The sequence below is a fragment of the Dreissena polymorpha genome, chromosome 11 (assembly GCF_020536995.1).
Source record: "Dreissena polymorpha isolate Duluth1 chromosome 11, UMN_Dpol_1.0, whole genome shotgun sequence".
NCBI lineage: Eukaryota > Metazoa > Mollusca > Bivalvia > Myida > Dreissenidae > Dreissena > Dreissena polymorpha.
Window position 1 is genome coordinate 16,692,681 of NC_068365.1, and position 26,312 is coordinate 16,718,992.

Genomic DNA, 26,312 nt, shown 5'->3' on the forward strand with positions numbered 1-26,312 from the left:
ACATAACAAGCCCCAATTCAGATATGGTATATAATGAAATTTAAATAATTGAAATATCCAATTTCCCAATGTACATAACAAATGCAAGGTCGGATTGAGTGTGTATCTTATGGGTATCTGGGTTTACGTAATTGATTATAGGAGTGTTAGGTTTCACACTACTAATGTGGTTTGTCCATAAGAGAACACCTGGTTATATGATCAAGTATGTTAATGAAATGAGGTCTCCTATTCACAAAGGTTATTATCCACACATGTTCATCACGAACATATTGGTCAAACGTGATAATTGTATATTGTACTTTTCTGCTGTGACATGTGGTACGGGCATGAGCGATCCATCCAATCAACAAGGGTAATTTTATTCGATGGGGTGGGTTTAGAAAATCGGCCGAAGAGAAGAGTCAACCAACCAAGAATGGGATAAGAGATAATTATCTAAATTTTATGTTTATTTTGATGAGAATAAAATGCTGTGTGTTTGTTGTGAGATTCATATTCTGCACCTGAGATCTAGAGAACACTCTGTTAGTCTGATAGATATGAATCACTTGGTATTGTACTCTACTTAAGAAAAAGAATAAATAGCACTTAGAAATTATTCAGAGACTTGTCTTCTCTTATAGAATAGTGTTAGAACAGTGACTACGGGACACATAATAAACTGGTGCGCGGTGACAGGATCAACCGGAAGTACCACTTCTTTCACGGGCCAGAGGGAAGAAGACGTGCCGGATCTCCACAACGAACGGGCAAATATTCGGTGAGTGACTGACTTATTTTCCTAAGGTTAATTATCTAAGATGGCAGATCAAGCAGTACCAGTATTCTTTCAAAATTTAAGTGAACAAATTAGAGGTGTATCAAATGCTATTGGAACTCAGAGCGTCTCACAAGTAGTTCAAACTTTCGACGGAAATTCTAAACAATTCAAAAACTGGATCAAAAACATAGAAAAATATGGAGTACTTTCACGTTTAGCGGGGGACCAATTGAAATTAGTAGCTTATCAATCTAGAAGGGGACTTGTTAGTGATTACATTCATAGGTATTTAACTGATTTTCCTGACGAGTCGTGAGCATCCTTAAAATCTGAACTTAAAGCACGGTTTGCAGAAATTCAGGACCCTCATTATGCTCTCGCTCTCTTAAAAAATGTCAAACAACAACCTGACGAAAATGTCCAATAATTCGCAGAAAGGTTACTGTCTTTATCAAATGAAGCGTATAAAAATGTTGATGATAATCTTGAAATTATTGAAAATCAGTTAATTGGAACTTTCATTGATGGCCTGAGACATGATTATTTACGCCTTAAATTAGTGCGAGAAAATCCAACTACTTTAGTGGCGGCCGTCAATTCTGCAATGGCTGAGCAGAATATAAGAGCAAGATTCGAATTAAGGTCACATTTAAGTCATAATAACGTTCAAACGCCACTTAATAGACCTGTACCCATGGAAATTGATCATTTGAGACCATCAAACACTTGCAAGTATTGTAAGAGACAAGGTCATGTTATACAAGACTGTAGACGTAGGAAAAACGAAATAAATGCATACGCGGTAGGTCAAGACGGTTATGCAGTGGGACAAAACGGTTACGCACGCAAGAACGAATATGACAAAAATTGGAAAGACAAAATAGACTGTTGGAATTGTGGAAAATTGGGACACTTCAGTAGAGAATGTACTCAAAGAAAACCGTACCTTTATAAAAAAAACTAAGAGCGTCTTACCAAAAAGGGGTCTATGGTTATGACGGAAGCGTAAAGACGTATAATATTGATTTGTGTGGAAATCCAAATTCTTGTCTCATTTCAATAGGAAATTGTAAATTTAGGAGCTTGATAGATTCAGGAGCAGAACTTTCTGTACTCAGTAAAAGAGCTTATGATCTATTAAAAAACAAACCACCACTTAAAATGACAAAAATTAATCTAAAGGCGGTCGATGGTAACTCGCTATACGTTCGCGGGAATGTAAAATTAAAATTTAAAATAGGAAGTATATATATTGAACATCCATTTTTTGTTGTTGAAAACATAAATAGGAACGTAATACTAGGAAGAGATTTCTTACAAGATAACGGTGTCCGTTAATACTTTGATCTAGGATGTTTAAGGATAAAAGATTGTTATGTACCTCTGGAAGAAGATGTACACCTTTCAATAATAGCGAGGCTAACTAGACATACCATTTTTAAACCACAAACTGCATATAGCCTTCTTGCTAAGACTAAAAAAAACGGCATACACTCAAATCAAAATTATGACTTCACTGGAATAAGTAATTCTTTCTTTGATAATGAACCCGGTTTAACAATTGTTAACTCAGTAGTCAAGGCAACGTGTGATCATAGATTCCCCATTCTAATTATAAACAAGGGACAAAATTGTCACAAAACCAGGTTTTCATTGTGAAAAAAAATCTGATAAAGGGAGACAACTCAAACTGAACTTTTGAAATGAACAAAGAAAATTAACCCCCTTTGTAAGTTTGTTTTAAAATAAATCTATTTTTAGTCGTGGCGACCTTGACATTGGAGATATGCACATGAATTTTTTTTTTTTGACCTTTGACCATGAAGGATGACCTTGACCTTTCACCACTAAAAATGTGCAGCTTTATAAGATACACATGCATGGCAAATATCAAGTTGCTATCTTCAATATTGCAAAAGTTATGAGCAACGTTAAAGTTTTCGGACGGACACACGGACGGACAGACGGACGGTCAAAATTTGTGTGCGTATGGATGGTCCATATACACATGCATACCAAATATGAAGGTTATATCTCAAGGGACATAGAAGTTAAGAGCATTTTTCGAAACCTAAACGCAGATTTTGAAACCTAAACGCAGACCCCTACTTCAAGGTCAAGGTCACAGGGGTCAAAATTGTTGTGCGTATGGAAAGGCCTTGTCCATATACACATGCATACCACATATGAAGGTTATATCTAAAGGGACATTTATGGCCATTTTTGACCTTTGAACTCAAAGTGTGACCTTGACCTTGGAGATATCGACGTAATTATTTCACGCGACACACCGTCCAATGATGGTGAACAAATGTGCCAAATGATTTTAAAATCTGACAATGAATGACATAGTTATGGCTCGGACAAGCTCATTTATGGCCATTTTTGACCTTTGAACTCAAAGTGTGACCTTGACCTTGGAGATATCGACGTAATTATTTCGCGCGACACACCGTCCAATGATGGTGAACAAATGTGCCAAATGATTTTAAAATCTGACAATGAACGACATAGTTATGGCCCGGACAAGCTTGTTCCGCCCGCCCGCCAGCCCGCCAGCCAGCCAGCCAGCCAGCCAGCCCGCCCGCATTCGCCAATCTAATAACCAGTTTTTTCCTTCGGAAAACCTGGTTAACAATACCCATAAAACGATTAGACTAAAACGTAATTGTCCCATAGGCCAACTTCAATCTATTCAAGATAACGAAATATGTTCCATAGAAAGCGTAATAATACACCCAAATCAGGCTTGTCTAAGATGAGATCCTATCAGATTTACATGTCGCTGGAGATCAAAAAGAAAATATTCTCCCGGTACTCTTAAAACACAGAATTCTCTTTGCAAGAAATAATTTATAATTAACACAAACTACAGCGATAGGATTTAACATCGATACAGGGGAGCATCCTCCCATTAAATTAAGACCGTATCGAACACCATTAAACAATAGGGTATTCATAGATAGAGCTATTGACGAAATGCTAGCGGCAAACATAATAAGCCCATCAAGAAGTCCGTGGAGTTTACCTATTGTTTTAGTAGATAAAAAGAAAAATAACCTTGATTCAAATAAAAATAAAGAGGAGAAAAGGTTTTGCGTCGATTTCAGACAGCTTAACAAAATTACAAAACCAATTGCCTATCCATTACCATTAATCGATGATATATTGGCGTTATTAGGGAAAAGAAAATATTTCACCAGTTTAGATTTGATATCGGGTTATTGGCAAATACCTATAAAAGAAGAAGACAGAGAAAAAACGGCCTTTGCTTCAGGGTTCAGGGGTCTATTTCACTTTAACGTCATGCCATTCGGTGCGTCTGGGGCAGGATCAATATTTCAAGAATTAGCTAATAAAGTACTTAAGGGTTGTGAAGGATTCGCCGTAGCATATTCAGATGATATTCTAATATTTTCACCTGACTTGCAATCTCATTTATCACATGTAGATACAGTACTGCAGAGTCTCAGTAAACATAACCTTAAGCTTAAACTATCGAAATGTTAATTCTTACAAAGAGAGACTAGATATCTAGGCTTCATTATAGATCAAAACGGTATAAGGCCAGATCCGTTGAAAGTGGAAGCGATCCGACAATTCCCTAGGCCAAAGTGCGTTCTTGATGTACGATCTATCTTAGGCGTGGCGGGATTTTATAGGAGATTCTGTCCATCGTATTCAGAAGTAGTCGAACCTCTCATTAATCTCACGAAAAAGAATGTCCCATTTACATGGTCAAAACAATGTGAAGATAGTTTCATACAATTAAAAGACTTATTTACGCAAATTCCTTACCTTTCCTATCCGGACCCAAATAAAGGTTATATTCTGTATACTGATGCCTCTGATAAATGCGTAGGAGCTTGTTTAACTCAAAAATGTGAGAATAACGAAACTGGAGATTATGTAGGTGAAAAACCGATATTCTTTCTATCACACCGATTAAACCCAACACAATGTAAATATAGTACCATTGAAAAAGAATGTTACAGCACATTTTACAGTCTAAATAAATTACACCATTATTTACACAACGCCAAATTTGTTATCAGGACGGATCATAGGCCGTTGAAATATTTACTCGAGTCTCTGATGCAAAACAAGAAAATACAATTATGGGCCTTAAGTATAGCGGGTTACAACTGCAAAATTGAATATATATCGGGAAAAAATAATATTATTGCTGACTTTCTAAGCCGACCCCCAAACACCAAAATAACCAATGACTGAGGCGACCAAACCGAAATAGAATTAGATATTAACAATAAACATTATACGAATAATTCGAAAACAAATGGACAAGACCAGACACGCGAAATTAATGTAATTGACTCTACACATATTGATCACAGACAAATAATTGATAATAGCACAATCCCACAAACAGTAATAAATAACGAGATAATAGAAACCGATAAAATAAACGATTGTAACATGGAAATTGAACAAGAAAAAGACCCTCACATATCTGAGATTAAAACGAGATTAAAATTAGGGAAACAAAACAAACACGAAGATGATAAATTTATTATGGTTGATGGGATACTATACTATATATCGAGCGTCGATGAAGAACCTACTTTTAGGCTTTTTGTACCTAAACACCTGACAGGTTAATTTATTAATCAATATCATGATGAAAACGGACATGATGGTTCTCAAAGACTTTTTCATACCATAAAAGAGATATATTATTGGCCTAAAATGTTAGAAGAATTGAATGATTATGTGTCAAAATGCATTGTCTGTCAAAGTAGAAACTTGAAAGCAATTAAAGCTCCCGTATCATCAGAAACCACAGTACCACCATTCCCTGTCTTGGTTGTTTCCATAGATATATGCAGGCCATACGCAACGACGCTTTCCGGAAATAAGTATATAATATGTTTCGTAGATCAATATTCAGGGTACATAGAAGCATTCCCCTCTCTAGATAAATCTTCTGATAGCGTAATCAGGGCTATAGATAATTTTTTGGGTAATTGGGTTTTTCACCCCCTGTTTTGACAACAATAGGGTTTTTGTAAATTCAATAGATTTTAGCAAAAAATTTAACCCCCTTCTGTTGAGCTTAATTGGGTTTTTTCACCCCCGTTTTTTTTAAAACTCAATTGGGTAATTTAGGGAATGACATATATAATATAATAAAAATCTACTAAGATTACTATATTATCATGTGCATGTGAAAAATAAATATAGCAACATTAGTTAGTTTTAATTTACTTTTCATGTTTGTGCATAATGCACATTTTATAACTCCACTTTCCATATCAATCACCAGCCACGGGTGTTTGTTTCACCACTTTTAAAAAGTTTTTTCACTTACACTACCCATAACGTGTTTTTTTGGGTTTAACAACCTCATTCAAAATCTCCGATAATAACGGGCGAACTAAATTCTCGGGAGAAATGATCACATCTTTCAACAGATCGTTCAGCAAAGCAGCACAGAAGCTTTCGGTTTCCCCAATATTCTGGCGTAAATACCTGTCTTAGATGTTTGTTTGTGTGACGATTCTCTTTCTACGGCCACGAGTGGCCATTTTGATATTTTAAGAAAATGAAAGTAGAAATCGGACGGGTCTACGAATAAGTACGAACAGTAATTTACCCCAAAGGTTGATAACCGCTGGAAAGACTGCCTTCTTTTCTTCATAGGACAGCATATAAACTATCCGGTACATTTTTGTATGGGAAATAACCAGTCTTAAAAAATACGCCCGGTGTTTGTAAGAATTGCGTTTCGTGACGCAAGGTTTTTTACGGGAATTACGTTATTAAATTTATATTTGCGTTTTTGTACGCTTGATTTTGAATTTAATTACGTTTCTGGTTATTTTAATTGCGTAATAACGCACATACGCTTGTTATCTATAGCCCTGAGCGTAATACACCTGTTAATGAACGAGATTTATTGCCGTCACAGTTGCCCCGTAAGAGTAATCACTGATAATGGTAAAGAATTCACGAGTACGGCGTTTACACAAACATTAAAATCAATGAATATCCAACATGTCAAAACATCTACATATCACCCTGAGGCTAACGGCAAGAATGAACGATCTCATTCAACTATGAACAATATGCTATCAAAACGTGTTCAAGAAAATGTGCAACAATGGGATTTACATTTAAACATGTCTCTGGCAGCTATGAGATTTTCCACTTCAGAAACATCAAAACATTCACCTTTCTTCTTAGTTTTTAACAGGGACCCCATTCTCCCGATAGATAATTTGTTAAAATCTAGACGTAAATATCACGGTGAAGAATATCATAAAATAATATTAGAAGAACAACACAGATCATTTAAAAAGGTATGTGCCCAAATTCAAAAATCTAAACATAAACAAGCTGAATATGCGAATAAAAATACAAAAGAGATTAAATTCGAAATCAATGACCCCGTTTACTATAAAAACTTTCAACGTACAAATAAATTAGACAGAGCAATGGAGGCCATATTATCGTATAATAGAATAAAAGTCACCATTAACGTACGTGATAAAGAATCAATAAGACAACTCAACTATTAAAGTCCATGCTGACCAACTAAGACATGCTAATATCCATGAATGGCCTATATTAAATAATAAAATGGGACGCCCCGTAAGAAAAGCAAATGTAGCTTTTGCAGAAGATGACGAAAAAATCACGCACACACATGAGCGTTTACAGGCAATGACACATGCTGTTCAAGATTACACAGTTAATTAAAACTCCCTGATGATCATGATTGATGAATTACGTCAGGCTGTTTTACACGCATCACTACATCTAGAAACTTTTAAAGGACAACTTAATATGCTCAGCACCGGCAAACTTTTTCCATCTCTTATTTCACCTATTCACCTGAAAGACATACTATTGGACATTGCGACAAAACTGCCAAATAATTTACAACTACCAGCTAATCCCAAGACTGACCTATGGCATTATTACCAATCTACCCCGACGACTGCCATAATGTCACCTGCCGCTATTATCATTACAATGGACATCCCTCTCCTTGAAATAGGAGCTTCTTTCGTATATGAAGTATTCAATTTCGATATGCCCTATTAACCTGCTAACGAAACTATCAATGACAACAAAATCCACTATAACATGTCCGCTACATACAAAATGGAAACTTATGGCTTCTTGATTGATCAAGCGCGAAATCACTACTGCCTATTGACAGATTATGAACTGAGAACTTGTCAAGCGTGACTAACATGCGACGTACAATCTCCATTCTACCAAGTGGACATGTCTAAATTATGCGTCATAGTCATTATGATTAACAACACTCAGCACATAAAGGATTATTGCAAGGTGATCATACACCCTAACACAATCTTACCTGATGCCAAATATTTAGGATCTGGTAACTGGGCGATAGTCTCTAGACAAGACCTACGCCTCGTGACAATATGTCAAGACCATTCCCAAAATAAAGTATCCGCTCGCGCGATCGCTCCCATAGACATTGTTAATATACCCATGAACTGCTGTGCATACAATGAACACTTTAAGTTAAATGCTTGGTACATTAACTCCAGTCAAACCCGCCTTCAAACCGACAAACTCAAATTACCTACCTTTAAGGGTTCTTCCATTTGGAAACCATTTCATACCTCTCTCATTAATTTCACTAAAACTGAAATGCCTCATGAACTATCAAACATCAGAGAAATACCTATGGAAGCTTTAATAACAAAACTGCAGGATATCAGACAATTAAATGACATTGACGCGACATCCGACGACTTCCCATTATGGGGATACATTGTCATAGGCGTGGCGACCGCTCTGAATTCTGGTGCAGCACTCCTCATTTACTGTAAATGTAAACGTATGACCCGATCTAACCGTCCGATAATTGCCCAATTTCGATCTGCCAACTATGATATGCGCCTGGGAGAAAGTCCCCCGGGTTATGTGGGCGTGGCCTCCCGCGACATGGCGCACGAACCTCTCGTGCCTGAGGTCGGAAAGCCCTCAGCACCCCTACAACAACCGAGAACACTGTCATCCCTATACCCATCTCTACGAGGGTGACAAACTGTTTCAGCCGACGACATCAGGATGATCCTTGACGATAACAACTTGTCAACAACATCATTATCTAACATTTGATCTTTAACAGTGTTTTGCATTTATATATGCAGTCATTTGCATTTGAAGATTTTATAGTAATAGTTTTATAGTTATTTGATCATTTGAATATTTGTTTAATAGTATATGTCATTTGTATATTTGTTTATTGTTGTAGGGTTTCATGATCTTGTACAGCTACACTTGATATCTGTTTTCTTGTCAATCTCTGGCAATATGATATTTAGGGGTAACACAATTTTAGTTGTAAATGCAATATTATACAACATATTTACAAGACTTATTGTTAAGAGAATCATCACATACCTTTCCAATATTTCCAATATAAGCAACAATGCTTGTTAATGATTATTGCATCAACATTACATCCTTCTACAGTTTTGCTGTAACACTTTTTCAATATTCCAATATTGTCAACAATGCATGTAAAAGATTATAACATAACATAAATTAAGTCACAAACAAATTATTCATGTTGAGATCTTAAATGACAGCCTGTTATTGGCATCTTAATCAAGCTCCCTTTTGATGTTACAACATACTTTGTTGTCATTACCTAATTGTGGGTCAGAGCAAATCTAAACCAAATGTGACCATTACAACAGCAGATGGCAACCAACTCCTATATAAGCCAAACGCAGAATGGATTCGATACCTCTGCTCTATTGCCATCTTGCTGTGTGTTTGTGTCAATAAAATTTTACAGTTAATGTTGCTCTGACTTACAGGTAAGACATTTATTTTATTTATACTTTGCTTGTATACGTGATATAAGTTCAGTATTTTGTATGTATTACAATTGTTCATTCTACATGCAAGTCTAAATATTTGGTGATTATTTTATATATTAAAATTCTTCAGTAACCTCTTGCTAAAAGCGAGTTATTCCCTAAAGTTTGATGTTTTAGATATTGAATACTTTCAGTTGTAAAATTTGTATTGTTAACAATTAATAACATTTGTTCATGACCTCTGCTCTATTGCCATCTTGCTGTGTGTTTGTGTAAATAAAGTTCTACAGTTAATGTTGCTCTGACTTACAGTCTTTCATTATCCTGCGCACTTGGGGAAACAACGTGAAACAACCTACCGTAACGAATCGTTCACTCATAAGAAAAGAGCACACGCAAACCGAACGTGTGAAAGATCCAAGTTGTGAACCATAAACAGCACCATGGGCTGTTTACTGGATATTCTCTACTATGGTCAATAATGTACGGAACAATATACTTGAAAGGACTAATATCTACGAACATTGTTTAGTGCACTACTGCATAGATCGATATATCACCCCGTATTCGTCTATTGTGACTGTATATATGCGTTGAACACTCGTATAATCTTCAACGAACATTTGGAATATGTGTTAATAAGATGTTGTCTATAGTTAACCAAGATGCGTTGAACACTCGTATAATCTTCACGAACATTCGGAACATGTGTTATTAAGATGTTGTCTGTAGTTACCAAGATGCGTTGAACACTCGAATAATCTTCAACGAACATTTGGAATATGTGTTATTAACATATTGTATATAGTATACCAAGACTACTGTCCACACCATGACCTGTATCTAACAATAATTATTGATTCCACGAGTTATTCTACCGCAGAATCAAACCAACCACTAAAAGAACTCTACCAGCCGCTGCCGCCCAATCTACAAGAACTCCATCGTCCGCAAACACCCAGTCTACAAGAATCCATTGTCCGCAAACACCCAGTCTACAAGAACCCCATCATCCGCTGACGCCAAATCTACAAGTACTACATTGTTTGCTGACGCCCAGCTACACAAACTTTATCGTCCGCTGACACCCAGTCTACAAGAACTCCATCGTCCGCTAACACCCAGTCTACAAGAACTCCATTGTCCGCTAACACCCAGTCTACAAGAACTCCATTGTCCGCTGACACAACCTACAAGAACTGTGCTGTCCACTGACGCTCAAAACAACACGGATATAAACATTTCCTTATTTTGTAACAACATATTTCATTTATTAACCATGTACCTCGTTGACCTCTTTGTACACATTACTTTTTGGATTACTAAATCGATTTTCTTTCAATCATTTTTTAGATTCTAAAATTTAGTTCTCAATCGCCAATTTCCATTACTTTACCTATTAAAGAAACTCAATTAGAAGAAATAAATTACTTTATAAATACATTTGAAAGAATGGAAAACCTTGAACAAGAACATAATGTTTCAATTTTCACTTATATGATGAGATCTGGCAAAATTCAAGTAGACACATTGATTTTCTTCATCACTTATTTCCACCATACCTCTTCTTCACCACCAGATGCTCAACCATTTAACAAATGAAGAACACGTTCTCAATTATCAAATTTGCAAAGCAATATTCACCTACTACGGCATTGACTCTAAAGAATCACTACAAACATTCCGCTGATTAAAAAATTCAACATCCATCCCAAACAAAATTCGCAACATGTCAATCACCACATTCGCTCAAACAGACAACACTAAATTGCACAACCGCATTCAACAATATTTCACTCAGGGCAACCAACGTCTTTTCGATTTTCATCAAAACTTTTATGTAAGTTCTGTTTCCAACATAGTATGGCAGCGGTACAAACACCTTGCTGTAAACTAAAACATCACCCAACATGTGGCACACCATACAAAACTTTCAACAACACACATGTATGTACATTTTGTTTTACACACTTGACATTACCAGACATAGCCCTCATCCATGCATCACATCAGTTACCACACATACAGAGATATAGACAAATAATACTAGAGAACAAACGACGTAAACTTGGTAATAGAAACTAAAAAAAAAAAAAAAAAAAAAAAAATACAATTTATTTACTCAGGCGTAACAAAAATAATTGTTTGTTTCCGGTGGCCCGACCCTACCTAATTTTTTGCCGCCGGTCCTAATCTTTTTTTAGCCCAAAATTCGGAAAAAATCGAACCGCATATTTTTCGGCGACGGTCAATAAACTTTTCTATGTTATCCACATATCATTTTTATTGTTATTGAAGCGCACGTGGTAGCTGGCCAATCAGCAATTAGTTTGCTTACACATAATATTGGGTCATTCATGCGCAGACACTGTACACTTGGAATACACAGTCAGTTTATCTTGTCGTCTGCCAACAATATAGCGGCCGATGGCAAACGTCGTATTTAAAGATTAGCAAGCCAAAAGAAGCGTACCAATAAATAAATTATTTATAAGCTGATTACTTAACATCTTTCTCCCTACTATCGATCTGAATAAAAGGATGATAATTAAATAATATGTTCTATTTCGACGATGTTTCACCTTTTTTCCGATTATCGTTTGAAATTTAAAGGTGATAATTAAGTTGTTTTTTACCCACAAAAAATGCTATTGTAAAGCAATATGTCAACCAAATTGTATATTTGCTAGGTTTTGCAATATCTGAAGTCAAACAATATGCACATTTTATTTAATGTGGCAAACGCGTACAATTTTTCGGACTGTCGTTTTCGGATACATTATTTTTTGTCGATTATAATTTATTTTTGAAGTTCTTTATAGAAGAAATAGAATGACGAATGCACATGCGGTGATACAGACGGTGTGGTTTATAGTATTTTAAATTGTATTCACCTGAAAATACAATTGGAAAGACTATAAAAAAGAACAATTAGTAAAGGTTATGGATGGGGTTGGGGATCTGCCCTTTATTCCTGTTGGATTCCTGCGGCTGCGGTTCCAAGACCCCCGGCCTAATTTTCAGGATTTCAAATTTGGAACAATCGACACCCCTATTAAATGTTCATCTATAAAATAACTTATGTTTGTACTTAGACAAGTACCATACTAATTATTTCTATATTGAACAAGGGACAAAATTGTCACAAAACCAGGTTTTCATTGTGAAAAAAAATCTGATAAAGGGAGACAACTCAAACTGAACTTTTGAAATGAACAAAGAAAATTAACCCCCTTTGTAAGTTTGTTTTAAAATAAATCTATTTTTAGTCGTGGCGACCTTGACATTGGAGATATGCACATGAATTTATTTTTTTTGACCTTTGACCATGAAGGATGACCTTGACCTTTCACCACTAAAAATGTGCAGCTTCATAAGATACACATGCATGGCAAATATCAAGTTGCTATCTTCAATATTGCAAAAGTTATGAGCAACGTTAAAGTTTTCGGACGGACACACGGACGGACGGACGGACGGTCAAAATTTGTGTGCGTATTGTTGCAGTTTTTAAATATCATACATTAGCTACTTTATTAGTGATTCTTTTACTTTTTGCATCTAAATTGTTTTTATAGCAATAATGATTATTTTCACTTTTTGAGGTATTATTCATTAATACTGGTATCAATATTTACTACATAAAACATGTGCATGTATCTAAGGTGATAGTTCTTCAGGTAGATTACAATATATTATGTAAATTCAGGTACACCTTAAATTTCAGGTACATGACCTAAACTGTTTATTAGGTTAACCTAAGATTTCAGGTATGGGGTTTACTATATAAACCTGATGTTATATTCAAAAAGGGGGGCTTGGAATTAATTGCTAGGAGAGATGTATATATCATAAATATCAAATGCTTGACTTTAGTTGGAAATGTGAAAATAAATTGTGTATATAATGTAAATAAAATGTAGTAGTAGAAACGAATGACTTTACTTAATTTCTACTAGCTCTGCTAGTTAAATGAGTTACAAGAGAGTTCGTCCACTTTATGGACTGGTGGCAGCGTATTAACTTGACTGAATTATAAAATTCTAGTCAGGATATTTGTGCAAGACTAGACTTCGAGTTACTACCATCGAAGTTCTAAAATTTTGCGACACTGGTGCCAAGCGGTGGGGTTAGAGACTTTAACACGTGCGATTGTGCAACACTCGTGCAGACGGCTGGATTAGAGACTTTAACACGTGCGATTGTGCAACACTCGTGCAGACGGCTGGATTAGGGACTTTAACACCTGCGAGCAGTTATTCTAAATGATGATAGAATTCTGAGAATCTACGAAGATGGAAAATTTAGAAAGTTTAATTTTTGTGATTGTTATTGTTTCGAGTTTTGGTTTAGCAATCATTGCTGGACAGATCGGATTGTGGGGTGCAGCTGCTTGTCTTAGAAAACATTACAACAGTGGTGGTCACGATAGAAATGACCATAGGAAGTACAAACGGAATAATATATCCAACGTTGAGTGTTTTAATTGTCACAATCTTGGGCATTATAAGAGCGAGTGTCCAATACAAACCGAGGAGCAGAATAAGGAATGCTGAAGATATTGAGAATGGAATTAATGTGTGATTGAAATGTTTAATTTACGGTTTTGTCATTAAAACAAATGTGATAGAAAGAAGTGATTATGATGTACGTGTTTTTGATGAACACACAAAATTAATAATTGTGTCAAAAAGTTGTGGTATATTCTAAAAGATGATGAAATTTATATGTGCAATTTTGGTGGTGTTGCATCAAATATGTGAATTGGAGTGTGTAGTGTTGTACACACTTACATGTAGTTGTCAAAAGTGGATTAATTCTGTGATGATGGTACAATTCAATTTTAAATTTGAACATCAAATGGGCACCAAGCATTTGAACGGGGATAGTTTATTCCAGATTTCATGCGATATGAAGGAATATAATTTTCGATGTGAGGGCTGCAAGGGTAGTTCAAAACTTCGGCGTCACAAATCGTTAGAATTTGTGAAAGTAGGTGATGTGGTACCTTTATTTACCAGGAATACTTCCTCTTCCGGGATAAATACAGGATGTACAAGTTTTCATGCTGTACGATCATTTCTCTACTGGTGGATTATTTTAGTTGTGTTGTTAGCTGCAATTATCAGTATCATAACTGGTAATTTTCCGTTTCAAAGATTAAAATTCGTATTTACCAGGAACGTTTCCGCTTCCAGGTTAAATTATGGATGTACACGTTTACATGCTGTACAATCTTTTTAATACCGTTGGGACGTTTTCGTTGTGTATTTAGCCACTATAACAAGTGTTGTGAAGAATGGATTTCACAAAATCACTGGTAGCGTATCGAGTCTCAGGATCCGAGACAAGTCTTTTGAAAGTGAACATGGAGTATCTCCGAAAGGTGTGGGAGAGGGAATACTTGGATTGAATCTAGCGACTTTGACACTACCCTCATTGTCCACGTACAGTTCAAGCCCTCGCTCTGTGTTTTACTTTTCTACAGGAAGTATTACAACAACTGCAATAGAATGATCCAGATGTACATGGATCATGGGCAAAGTTGCAAAAGAATGACTCAGCCGTACATGGGTCATATCACCTGGTTGGGGAAAAGTCCTTATAAACCAACTAGAAATGTGATTGCTGGTAAATCACCAGCAATTCGTATTGTGGCTAAAATGGGACATATTACATATACTTAAGGAATGGTGTATTAATTTATGTTCCGTAAACTCCCATGTAAGGACATGAGAGTAAAAGAATGACAGTGGAAATTAAACATCTAACCTTTAAAGAAGCTATTATTTAACACGACAATTTACGATCAATAAAAAGACGGAATTGAGATTGTGATTAAGATAAAATACTAATTTCTTATAACGTGGAAGCTCTGGAACACTATTTTGATAAAACTTTGAAGAAAATTCGAGCCAATAATATGAAAGGACCTTTAGTGATTACTAGAAAAGTTGAGGACTTATTATTCGAGATCAAGTCAAATGTGCAAAAATCCAGAAATTAGAAAAGACAATTACGGAAACTACCAATAAATTAGAAGCAATGATTACTGAGAAAAATGATGAAATTCTGGATGCCATGAAAAAAACACTACAATATCAACAAGAACTTTTTAACACATATCTAAACGTAAAGAAAGAAGACGAACCTTAAAAAAACTTTCTGATAAATATCGCAGAAACCACCCTGAAAACTTAAAAAAAATGAAGCAATTTTGCCTGTGTATCAGGCCCGCCTCTGCCGCCCCAGACGAGGCAGTCGCGGGTAAGTCGCCCCTGAAGGGTCCATCATGGTCAGGCCACATTGTTGACCATGAGTGGGTAGGCATGACGAATGAATTCCCACCGTGATGTCCGGGTAGAGCGACGCGACGTGCCAATGATAAACAATTTAATTTGTTTAATATGGATTCATTTGTGTGTGTGTGTGTGTTTTATTTGTTAATAATGTACATCATTTTTTCCAATGTGTGACTGGACTTAAAGGGATCTTTTCACGCTTTGGTAAATTAACAAAATTGAAAAAAGTTGTTTCAGATTCGCAAATTTTCGTTTTAGTTATGATATTTGTGAGGAAACAGTAATACTGAACATTTACCATGGTCTAATATAGCCATTATATGCATCTTTTGACGATTTTAAAATCTAAAAATTATAAAGCGTTGCAACGCGAAACGATTGAATAATTTGGAGAGTTCTGTTTTTGTCGTTAAATTTTGTGAAACTACGAAGATTGCTTATATAAGGTATAAAATACGTCAAATATGCGTATTTGGCGGAATAGCTCAGTAGGCTAAAGCGTTTTTTACTTCAGGAATCTGGCAGGACTCCAGGGGTCACTGGTTCGAAACCTGATCCGGACAATGTTCTTTTCCTTTTTTAAATTTTATTCTTGATTTTTTACAGAAGCTTTTACGATCCAATGTTTACATTTATCAATATAAAGCATTTAATGAATAAGTTAAAAAAATGCCAAAATCTGTGAAAAGGCCCCTTTAATATTCACTGCGAATTGGATTTACTTTTGTGACTGGATTTAATTTCATTAAAATAAAAAAATAAATGCTTTTCTGATTCATTCACCAAATAAGATAATATTGTGATTCTAACTAGAATAATCTTTTTAAGTGTTATTGAACTTTTAATATGTTGTATGTGAAAAGAAACATTCACTACTATTATTTGCATTCATTTGTATAATGAATGAATTCTTATGTTTTAGGACCATTTTCAAAAATGATGATTGCATGATTATGTACTTTGATATAACTTGAATGAATTCTTATGTTTTGGGACCATTTTCAAAAATGATGATTGTATGATTATGTATTTGGCATATAACTTCATATATTCATTTTTCAATGTTCGAACATATATATATAATGTGATTGATTTATTTGGATTTGTTATATTGTTTTTCGCTTATTTGACACCAGGGGTTGTCAAGCTGAGGGGGGAGTAGTGTTGCAGTTTTTAAATATCATACATTAGCTACTTTATTAGTGATTCTTTTACTTTTTGCATCTAAATTGTTTTTATAGCAATAATGATTATTTTCACTTTTTGAGGTATTATTCATTAATACTGGTATCAATATTTACTACATAAAACATGTGCATGTATCTAAGGTGATAGTTCTTCAGGTAGATTACAATATATTATGTAAATTCAGGTACACCTTAAATTTCAGGTACATGACCTAAACTGTTTATTAGGTTAACCTAAGATTTCAGGTATGGGGTTTACTATATAAACCTGATGTTATATTCAAAAAGGGGGGCTTGGAATTAATTGCTAGGAGAGATGTATATATCATAAATATCAAATGCTTGACTTTAGTTGGAAATGTGAAAATAAATTGTGTATATAATGTAAATAAAATGTAGTAGTAGAAACGAATGACTTTACTTAATTTCTACTAGCTCTGCTAGTTAAATGAGTTACAAGAGAGTTCGTCCACTTTATGGACTGGTGGCAGCGTATTAACTTGACTGAATTATAAAATTCTAGTCAGGATATTTTTGCAAGACTAGACTTCGAGTTACTACCATCGAAGTTCTAAAATTTTGCGACACTGGTGCCAAGCGGTGGGGTTAGAGACTTTAACACGTGCGATTGTGCAACACTCGTGCAGACGGCTGGATTAGAGACTTTAACACGTGCGATTGTGCAACACTCGTGCAGACGGCTGGATTAGGGACTTTAACACCTGCGAGCAGTTATTCTAAATGATGATAGAATTCTGAGAATCTACGAAGATGGAAAATTTAGAAAGTTTAATTTTTGTGATTGTTATTGTTTCGAGTTTTGGTTTAGCAATCATTGCTGGACAGATCGGATTGTGGGGTGCAGCTGCTTGTCTTAGAAAACATTACAACAGTGGTGGTCACGATAGAAATGACCATAGGAAGTACAAACGGAATAATATATCCAACGTTGAGTGTTTTAATTGTCACAATCTTGGGCATTATAAGAGCGAGTGTCCAATACAAACCGAGGAGCAGAATAAGGAATGCTGAAGATATTGAGAATGGAATTAATGTGTGATTGAAATGTTTAATTTACGGTTTTGTCATTAAAACAAATGTGATAGAAAGAAGTGATTATGATGTACGTGTTTTTGATGAACACACAAAATTAATAATTGTGTCAAAAAGTTGTGGTATATTCTAAAAGATGATGAAATTTATATGTGCAATTTTGGTGGTGTTGCATCAAATATGTGAATTGGAGTGTGTAGTGTTGTACACACTTACATGTAGTTGTCAAAAGTGGATTAATTCTGTGATGATGGTACAATTCAATTTTAAATTTGAACATCAAATGGGCACCAAGCATTTGAACGGGGATAGTTTATTCCAGATTTCATGCGATATGAAGGAATATAATTTTCGATGTGAGGGCTGCAAGGGTAGTTCAAAACTTCGGCGTCACAAATCGTTAGAATTTGTGAAAGTAGGTGATGTGGTACCTTTATTTACCAGGAATACTTCCTCTTCCGGGATAAATACAGGATGTACAAGTTTTCATGCTGTACGATCATTTCTCTACTGGTGGATTATTTTAGTTGTGTTGTTAGCTGCAATTATCAGTATCATAACTGGTAATTTTCCGTTTCAAAGATTAAAATTCGTATTTACCAGGAACGTTTCCGCTTCCAGGTTAAATTATGGATGTACACGTTTACATGCTGTACAATCTTTTTAATACCGTTGGGACGTTTTCGTTGTGTATTTAGCCACTATAACAAGTGTTGTGAAGAATGGATTTCACAAAATCACTGGTAGCGTATCGAGTCTCAGGATCCGAGACAAGTCTTTTGAAAGTGAACATGGAGTATCTCCGAAAGGTGTGGGAGAGGGAATACTTGGATTGAATCTAGCGACTTTGACACTACCCTCATTGTCCACGTACAGTTCAAGCCCTCGCTCTGTGTTTTACTTTTCTACAGGAAGTATTACAACAACTGCAATAGAATGATCCAGATGTACATGGATCATGGGCAAAGTTGCAAAAGAATGACTCAGCCGTACATGGGTCATATCACCTGGTTGGGGAAAAGTCCTTATAAACCAACTAGAAATGTGATTGCTGGTAAATCACCAGCAATTCGTATTGTGGCTAAAATGGGACATATTACATATACTTAAGGAATGGTGTATTAATTTATGTTCCGTAAACTCCCATGTAAGGACATGAGAGTAAAAGAATGACAGTGGAAATTAAACATCTAACCTTTAAAGAAGCTATTATTTAACACGACAATTTACGATCAATAAAAAGACGGAATTGAGATTGTGATTAAGATAAAATACTAATTTCTTATAACGTGGAAGCTCTGGAACACTATTTTGATAAAACTTTGAAGAAAATTCGAGCCAATAATATGAAAGGACCTTTAGTGATTACTAGAAAAGTTGAGGACTTATTATTCGAGATCAAGTCAAATGTGCAAAAATCCAGAAATTAGAAAAGACAATTACGGAAACTACCAATAAATTAGAAGCAATGATTACTGAGAAAAATGATGAAATTCTGGATGCCATGAAAAAAACACTACAATATCAACAAGAACTTTTTAACACATATCTAAACGTAAAGAAAGAAGACGAACCTTAAAAAAACTTTCTGATAAATATCGCAGAAACCACCCTGAAAACTTAAAAAAAATGAAGCAATTTTGCCTGTGTATCAGGCCCGCCTCTGCCGCCCCAGACGAGGCAGTCGCGGGTAAGTCGCCCCTGAAGGGTCCATCATGGTCAGGCCACATTGTTGACCATGAGTGGGTAGGCATGACGAATGAATTCCCACCGTGATGTCCGGGTAGAGCGACGCGACGTGCCAATGATAAACAATTTAATTTGTTTAATATGGATTCATTTGTGTGTGTGTGTGTGTTTTATTTGTTAATAATGTACATCATTTTTTCCAATGTGTGACTGGACTTAAAGGGATCTTTTCACGCTTTGGTAAATTAACAAAATTGAAAAAAGTTGTTTCAGATTCGCAAATTTTCGTTTTAGTTATGATATTTGTGAGGAAACAGTAATACTGAACATTTACCATGGTCTAATATAGCCATTATATGCATCTTTTGACGATTTTAAAATCTAAAAATTATAAAGCGTTGCAACGCGAAACGATTGAATAATTTGGAGAGTTCTGTTTTTGTCGTTAAATTTTGTGAAACTACGAAGATTGCTTATATAAGGTATAAAATACGTCAAATATGCGTATTTGGCGGAATAGCTCAGTAGGCTAAAGCGTTTTTTACTTCAGGAATCTGGCAGGACTCCAGGGGTCACTGGTTCGAAACCTGATCCGGACAATGTTCTTTTCCTTTTTTAAATTTTATTCTTGATTTTTTACAGAAGCTTTTACGATCCAATGTTTACATTTATCAATATAAAGCATTTAATGAATAAGTTAAAAAAATGCCAAAATCTGTGAAAAGGCCCCTTTAATATTCACTGCGAATTGGATTTACTTTTGTGACTGGATTTAATTTCATTAAAATAAAAAAATAAATGCTTTTCTGATTCATTCACCAAATAAGATAATATTGTGATTCTAACTAGAATAATCTTTTTAAGTGTTATTGAACTTTTAATATGTTGTATGTGAAAAGAAACATTCACTACTATTATTTGCATTCATTTGTATAATGAATGAATTCTTATGTTTTAGGACCATTTTCAAAAATGATGATTGCATGATTATGTACTTTGATATAACTTGAATGAATTCTTATGTTTTGGGACCATTTTCAAAAATGATGATTGTATGATTATGTATTTGGCATATAACTTCATATATTCATTTTTCAATGTTCGAACATATATATATAATGTGATTGATTTATTTGGATTTGTTATATTGTTTTTCGCTTATTTGACACCAGGGGTTGTCAAGCTGAGGGGGGAGTAGTGTTGCAGTTTTTAAATATCATACATTAGCTACTTTATTAGTGATTCTTTTACTTTTTGCATCTAAATTGTTTTTATAGCAATAATGATTATTTTCACTTTTTGAGGTATTATTCATTAATACTGGTATCAATATTTACTACATAAAACATGTGCATGTATCTAAGGTGATAGTTCTTCAGGTAGATTACAATATATTATGTAAATTCAGGTACACCTTAAATTTCAGGTACATGACCTAAACTGTTTATTAGGTTAACCTAAGATTTCAGGTATGGGGTTTACTATATAAACCTGATGTTATATTCAAAAAGGGGGGCTTGGAATTAATTGCTAGGAGAGATGTATATATCATAAATATCAAATGCTTGACTTTAGTTGGAAATGTGAAAATAAATTGTGTATATAATGTAAATAAAATGTAGTAGTAGAAACGAATGACTTTACTTAATTTCTACTAGCTCTGCTAGTTAAATGAGTTACAAGAGAGTTCGTCCACTTTATGGACTGGTGGCAGCGTATTAACTTGACTGAATTATAAAATTCTAGTCAGGATATTTTTGCAAGACTAGACTTCGAGTTACTACCATCGAAGTTCTAATTTTGCAACAGTATGGAAAGGCGTTGTCCATATACACATGCATACCAAATATGAAGGTTATATCTCAAGGGACATTTATGGCCATTTTTGACCTTTGAACTCAAAGTGTGACCTTGACCTTGGAGATATCGATCGTAATTATTTCGCGCGACACACCGTCCAATGATGGTGAACAAATGTGCCAAATGATTTTAAAATCTGACAATGAACTACATAGTTATAGCTCAGACAAGCTCATTTATGGCCATTTTTGACCTTTGAACTCAAAGTGTGACCTTGACCTTGGAGATATCAACGTAATTATTTCGCGCGACACACCGTCCAATGATGGTGAACAAATGTGCCCTTAAAATCTGACAATGAACGACATAGTTATGGCCCGGACAAGCTTGTTCCGCCCGCCCGCCAGCCAGCCCGCCAGCCAGCCAGCCAGCCAGCCAGCCCGCCCGCATTCGCCAATCTAATAACCAGTTTTTTCCTTCGGAAAACCTGGTTAAAAATGTATGTTACATTATGATATGTGATATGCCCTTGTTGTCATTAAAAGAATATAAACAAGTTGATAGAGAATGTATATATAATTATTTCAAAACCAGTTTTCGCGCTTCGAAAAACAAAAACCTGGTCGGCTCAAAGAAATTTTGGGACAGCACTAGCCCTGGTAGATAGACCCCACGACACCAGTACATGATATAATCTGAAAATGTGGTCCTTTGGAAGCATAAACTGCATCCAAGAAATATAATAGCACACCCAGTTTGATTGGGTCTGTTCATGGTGATAATGTTACATGCAACACCACTCGCGTCCCCCAAGCATGGCTTTTGGGCTATTTAATATATAAATATAAATTATAAATAATATAGTAAATACTCCATGATTCCAAAGAAACGGAAAGTATAACAACACTGAATCCCTATAGACACTGAGGGTCAAGCTTACTGCGACTTTAGTTATGCCTTTTATTGGTAATAAAATGGACTATTAAAGCCGCTGCCAGAAGTCAACATTAAACGCGGAAATAAGGAAAGCAACAATGAAAAATTAATGAACAGCAAGTTTTTATTTCATTAAAGCAGGGGGTTTTTTTACAAAAAGGGGAAGACGCTGGACGCTGGGTTAAAGGGGAAAATCGAGCGCGAAAGAGACATATTTGGGGAAAAATTAAAACTGTTCATTTCAATGTCTATAACTCACCTACAGACTTAGGTTTTTTTTAGAAAAAGAGGCATGTCTCTGACCTTTTTGTTCTTAAACACATGAACAAGTATGATATTTAAGTCAAAGTCCTAAAAAAGTTGCAGGTGTAGATCTAATAATGGGAAATGTTTTCAACTGGGGCCGGGGAACGATGTCAATACTATGATTTCAATTTCATGATGAATGGGTTGACGATCTAGATCTGCTACAGTATTGACAGGGAAAGGTGCGGCAGCTGCCGATTGTCTACTTTTACTTTCACAGTATTAATCGATGTTGATTACATGTACCTCCGAATCCTGCTGGGTTTCAACGGTTTTTGATGATTCATTCTTAAAAAATGCGTCGACGCAATTAATTTTTTCCGAGTCCGAACGTTTTATTTTGTTCGTGTATGAACACCAATTGTGAGACTTTTTTCTGTTTTAACGTTTTTATCTTGGCTTTCACATAACCCGGATGAAAACTCGACTGGTTTTCGGTAATTAATTGACGAAACACCCTTCTCGCGCAAGACCGGAATCCAGTAAAATAGTCACATGATTAATACGATTAGTTGCCCGGTTTCCATGACGTAATTTAAGAGCTATATATAGAATCACTGGGATTCCCAGATTTGAGTGTTCCTCGGAAGAGAGAGAGAGAGCGAGATCGTTGTACATGGTACAAATTGGATAAGTGTCGACTTCCCAAAAGAAAAAAAAACATTTCCTTGAGGGTAAAATATTATATTTTGGTGAAAAAAATTATATTTTTGGAGGGGAAATGGTATTTTTAGGGGAAAAATTCTGGTAGGGGAAGATGCCGAATATCGGCGTCACTTTCTTGGTAAAAAAACAACCTGTAAAGCATTTAAATAAAGCCATATTGCATTACATACATCAACAAATTTATTGTACATACAGTTGTACACAAAAAAATGAGAAGAAGATACACCATGTACGACATTTTCTAAAAAAAAAAATTTTTTAAATAAAATTATTTGCCTACCTACCTGCCCTAATTTTTTAGGCCATGTCAGTGGAAACAAACATATTTTTTTGTTAGGCCTCATGATTATATTGTATTCACTAAGTTACAGTACTGTCACAACTCATATTTCGTATGTTTATATAATGCAATACATGTCATGTTACTTCTCGAATCTCTTACTACTATGTTCAATCATTACATCATAACAGGAAATATTGTAGGAGTCTTGTTGGCTCGCAGTAATACCATGTCATATCTTCGTAAAGATCCCATAATTAAATTTTTGAAATGATCATAATTTTATCCTATCATGAAACAAGGGCTGTTTGTAAAACATGCATACCCCCCATATGGGCTGTCCATTGTAGTGGCATTCATAGTGTGAGTACGATTTTTGTCACTGTGACCTTGACCTTTGACCTAGTGACCTGAAAATCAATAGGGGTCATCTGCGAGTCACGATCAATGTACCTATGAAGTGTCATGATCCTAGGCAAAAGCGTTCTTGAGTTATCATCCGAAAATCATTTTACTATTTCGGGTCACCGTGACCTTGACCTTTGACCTTGTGACCTCAAAATCAATAGGGGTCATCTGCGAGTCATGATCAATCTACCTATGAAGTTTCATGATCCTAGGCGTATGCGTTCTTGAGTTATCATCCGAAAACCATTTTACTATTTCAGGTCACCGTGACCTTGACCTTTGACCTAGTGACCTCAAAATTGATAGGGGTCATCTGCGAGTCATGATCAATCTACCCATGAAGTTTCATGATCCTAGGCGTATGCGTTCTTGAGTTATCATCGGGAAACCATTTTACTATTTCGGGTCACCGTGACCTTGACCTTTGACTTGGTGACCTCAAAATTGAAAGGGGTCATCTGCGAGTCATGATCAATCTACCCATGAAGTTTCATGATCCTAGGCATATGCGTTCTTGAGTAATCATCCAGAAACCATTTTACTATTTCGGGTAACCGTGACCTTGACCTTTGACCTAGTGACCTCAAAATCAATAGGGGTCATCTGCGAGTCATGATCAATCTACCCATGAAGTTTCATGATCCTGAGCGTATGCGTTCTTGAGTTATCATCCGGAAACCATTTTACTATTTCGGGTCACCGTGACCTTGACCTTTGACCTAGTGACCTCAAAATCAATAGGGGTCATCTGCGAGTCATGATCAATGTACCTATGAAGTTTCATGATCCTAGCCCCAAGCGTTCTTGAGTTTTCATACGACAACCACCTGGTGGACGGACCGACCGACCGACCGACAAGAGCAAAGCAATATACCCCCTCTTCTTTGAAGGGGGGCATAATAAGAAAAAATTCATTTGAAAGAGAGAGAGTTGTGTAACATAATTTACATTATAATTGTACATTGTAATATATATAAAGGGACATATAAATGAACATAATATATAAATAATAACAGAATTTATCTTATTGTACATTATTGTGTTGTTGTTGTTGTGTTGTTGTTGTATAAACAAACTAATTTAGGAAATAGAATCTTCGGATAGGATGTAATGAAATTTGAAAAATTGATTATGGAAGTATGGTTTCATTTGTCCAATGTAATTCAATTATCGGGAACATATGTTGATTTGTCTTTAGGCTCGTACATAACAAGCCCCAATTCAGATATGGTATATAATGAAAATTAAATAATTGAAATATCCAATTTCCCAATGTACATAACAAATGAAAGTTCGGATTGAGTGTGTATCTTATTGGTATCGGAGTTTACGTAATTGATTATAGGAGTGTTAGGTTTCACACTACTAATGTGGTTTGTCTATAAGAGAACACCTGGTTATTTGATCAAGTATGTTAATGAAATGAGGTCTCCTATTCACAAAGGTTATTATCCACACATGTTCATCACGTACATATTGGTCAAACATGATAATTGTATATTGTACTTTTCTGCTGTGACATGTGGTACAGCATGAGCGATCCATCCAATCAACAAGGGTTATTCGAAGGGGTGGGTTTAGAAAATCGGCCGAAGAGAAGAGACAACCAACCAAGTATGGGATAAGAGATATCTAAATTTTATGTTTATTTTGATGAAAATAAAATGCTGTGTGTTTGTAGTGAGATTCATATTCTGCACCTGAGATCTAGAGAACACTCTGTTAGTCTGATAGATATGAATCACTTGGTATTGTACTCTACTTAAGAAAAAGAATAAATAGCACTTAGAAATTATTCAGAGACTTGTCTTCTCTTATAGAATAGTGTTAGAACAGTGACTACGGGACACAATGTCTATTTAGCCGAAACCTTTACACTACCAGGCTGCAACTCAGCCTAAGGTGGAAATATGGGGTAGGCAGGGCTATTTAGAGCACCCTGTACAATACAGATCAATGACACCGACATCATACAATTGCCAATGAACCAATCTTTGAATCAATGAACCCAAACCAGGTTGAGGCGAGGTTGAATGGATTTGTAATACAGGCTTTGGTAGACACGGCAGCTGAGGTAACATTGGTCTC

General features: G+C 35.5%; 1 long non-coding RNA gene across 1 annotated transcript in view; it reads right to left on the reverse strand.

The window, feature by feature from the left end:
• The window catches only part of LOC127851055 (uncharacterized), a 52,363-nt gene extending 27,340 nt beyond the window's left edge, over positions 1–25,023 (reverse strand). The window contains exons 1-3 of the long non-coding RNA XR_008035635.1: positions 24,931–25,023; positions 24,206–24,640; positions 2,992–3,390 (exon numbers count right to left, since the gene is read on the reverse strand). This is a non-coding gene — a long non-coding RNA (uncharacterized LOC127851055). The remainder of the gene's footprint in view (positions 1–2,991; positions 3,391–24,205; positions 24,641–24,930) is intronic.
• Between the last annotated feature and the right edge of the window lie 1,289 nt (positions 25,024–26,312).